Genomic DNA, 3,623 nt, shown 5'->3' on the forward strand with positions numbered 1-3,623 from the left:
ATTACAAACGGGAGGTCGATCAGTTGCAGAACACCATATCCGATTTGCGAAAAGAGCGCAAAAACTCGGAATCCGAAATCGATCGATTGCGCCAACAGTTGACGTTGCACAAGGATTCCACGAACGAAACCGAAAGAATGCGAACGAAAACGGCCGATTACAAACGGGAGGTCGATCAGTTGCAGAACACCATATCCGATTTGCGAAAAGAGCGCAAAATCTCGGAATCTGAAATCGACCGTTTGCGCCAACAGTGGACTTCAACGAAGGAGTTGCACAAGGTTTCAGCGGACGAAACCGAAAGAACGCGAACGAAAACGGCCCATTACAAACGGGAGGTCGATCAGTTGCAGAACACCATATCCGATTTGCGAAAAGAGCGCAAAATATCGGAATCCAAAATCGACCGTTTGCGCCAACAGTTGACTTCAACGAAGGAGTTGCACAAGGTTTCCGCGGACACAACCGAGAGAATGAGAACGAAAACGGCAAAAGTCGATCAGTTGCAGAACACCATATCCGATTTGCGAAAAAATCCATAAACTTGGAATCTGAAATCGATCGTTTGCGCCAACAGACGCACGAAACAGAAGATTACAAACGGGAAGTCGATCGGCTAAAGAACACGATATCCGATTTGAAAAGAGCGGTCGCTCCCGACGATGACGACGATGGCAATCGCAATGCAAAGCTGATCAAGAGTTTAGAATCGAGCGAGAAATCACTGGACGAGTCGAGAAAATTTAGAGACCGGATGGCATTAGAGATAAAAATACTTAGGAATCAAAACGAACAAATGAAAACAGAAATTGATAAATTCGGCGATTACAAAGAGAGGATTAAACAGTTGCAACACACGACATCCAATTTAACGCAAGAGTTGCGGTTAGCAAGAAGTGAAATTGAGGAAAAAGTTTGCGAAATTAATTACCTGTCGACCGGGAACACAGATAATGTTCGATCCGAGAAACGATCCTGCAACAAGTTCGGACAATTTTCTAATCATGATACAACTTTTGCTCGCGAATCTACCGTCTAATCGCGAAAAGGAGAAAAATGAGAAACGAGAACTGGACACGTCACTATTTTGAAACACGAGCGTATGTGTGTGTTTGTTTCAACGTTTAAAAATGTCTTACGATATCTGGAAGAAGCTGGAATTGCAAGTACGAAGAGAATGGGTTGGATGGGCCGGAATCAGTCACGCGGTGGACATGTCAGCGGAACAGTTCGACGCCGTCGATCTCAACGGTTTTCGCGATCGACTGAGAACGTGCATCGACGAATGCAATTAGGACGATCGCGAGCTCTCGTTGTTTGCTCGGTGCCTTTTGCTCGTCGATCGTCTGACCGACGCCGATTCGAAGACGACCGTATCCTCGGAATGCTGCACGATGACTGATATGGACGGAAGCATGCGATGCAAAGTGATGTTCGCGTGGTCGAGCGTGCATTCCGAAGAGATAATCGCAAGTTTATCGGTTTTGTGGAGATTCGCCGTCGTCATGGAAACGTTACCCGCGATGCCGAAAGATTACTGTCCCCCGGTAGGTTACAGATGTTTCTGGTGCAAGAGAGAGCAATCTGACGACGAATGTCACCATCTCGTGTCCACCGTAGGGACAGAAAAAGATGAGGAAAACCGCAACAAAAACGACGACGAAAAAGACGAGAGCAGGATGATGATGATGGTGGTGTTTCCACGTCCGTTCGCGCGCGGCCATTCGGACGTGGCAAAGGACGACGACGGCGACGACGAGCGCGACGAGTTCGGTTTGGTGAAACGTCGAGATAGACGAGTAAAGACGGCGGCGGAGAAATTGCGCAGGGAAATCGAAAAAGAGATCAAGTACGTGGAGTCATGCCACATCTAGATGTCCGAAGACGATCAGCCTGGGATGCATCGCAGCGCTTGCCAAATTGGTTTCTTACGCCGAAAGACGATCGAACATTGCGTCGCGTCGGTACGACACGTTCGAAGAATCGGACGAAAGGTGGAGTCGTAATCTGTTGGAATCCATGCTGGCCAACCCGGACAAACGCGAACAGCGCAAGTCGGCGAAGAACGCATTTTTCAGGATGGTGGTGGATCCGTGCTCGGTGATCGACCCGAAGAACACCAGATACGAGGTGGCGTTCAGGACGTGGATGGAAGCATGCAACGTGCCGGCCGAAAGCGTCTGCGAGTACGTGGACGGGTTGGGACGCGTAACTTTGAAAAGTAATACGATGGACGAGATAACGTGTTTGTACAAGTGTTTATTGACCTGGCACATTTTTGCAGCCATGCCCGTTTCGGGTGGCTGCCCCAAGATAAATCGATGCGACGTTGACGGCTTACCCGGCGGAGACGGTCTCTGCTTTCTGTACGACGACAACAGGTTTCTAATTAAGAGGGGTGAGCGAGTTCTGTCGTTCAAGTACGAGCAGGCGGTCAAGTCGTGCGTGGCGTGGATTTATCACGGGCCGGTGCCGTTCGACTCACCGAACGTCGTACGGATACTGCGTCATAGCGATTTCGATGACGATGGCCATGAGATCGGCGAAGAGGATGGCCAGACGCGATGACAGATGCGACACAACCAGGTTCTGCACTCTGTAATCCAATCCCAGCAGCACGGTTATGCGGACGACGGATTCGGTGACGAACAGCAACCGGCCGCTACCGCCGTAGAAGTAAGACAGGTATTTTATGAGAGGAAACTTGAGTCCCGAGTAGAAAGTTATGACGAATAGCACGATGTTGGCCGTCAGCAACTCTTTGTAGCTTTTTTTCGGGCTTCCGAACGTTTCGCCGTCCCATTCGTACCGATCGATGACTCCGTACAAGACGGCCGCGAAAACGACCATCGCCGCGATCAAAGCGGCGATCCTCTTCATTTTTTTCTCGTCAGTTTGTTGTTTTGTTTTGCGTACTCATGTATATACGAGAACTACTCGAATGAAAAAAAAATGTTCCCAGCAAGCCGTCGTCATCGTCGGTACGAATTCAAGCGGGTGGAAGCGTTGAAAATCTTGCAGCCATGGAGAACAGATGCGAGGAGAAAGTTTCGGACGAACGTCGACGCATACAGCAGGCGGTGGAATCTGGAATGTGTGCCGCCAACTGGCCTCCAAAATCAAGATGTGCAAAGCTTACGAACGACTGCATGCGAGCCCCGGAAAGGCCATGTTCCGGATGACGAAAGACGCGCTGAAGAACGAAATGCGCGAGGTTGACGCGATGCAATACGATCGTTTGAAAGAGGAAGAATACCGTCTGGTGAAAGACAGTAAGCGAATGGAACCGAAGAAAGTCTACCGACGCGTGGCAAACGTCGCGCGTAGAAGAGATCGACGCAAGGCGTGCGTAGAGTCCATTCAACAGTTATTCGACGAAGATTCGGACGACGAAGACGACGACGACGACGAAGACGACAAAGAGTCTGTCAAGTTGGCAAAAACGCTCATCGACGAAGACATATGTCATCGGATGACCCAAGTGCCGGTGGCCGTTGGCTGCAAAATACGCACGACCGACGGGACGTGATGACACCGCAACCCACGGCGGTTTCATTCGCACTATATTGGGACAATAAGTGTTTTCAACGCGCCTTTCATATATTTACGCACCGCAAGCCTCG

Source organism: Anneissia japonica, unplaced genomic scaffold, assembly GCF_011630105.1.
Source record: "Anneissia japonica isolate Jap-2015-1 unplaced genomic scaffold, ASM1163010v1 scaffold921_len549748_cov171, whole genome shotgun sequence".
NCBI classification, from domain to species: Eukaryota; Metazoa; Echinodermata; class Crinoidea; order Comatulida; family Comatulidae; genus Anneissia; species Anneissia japonica.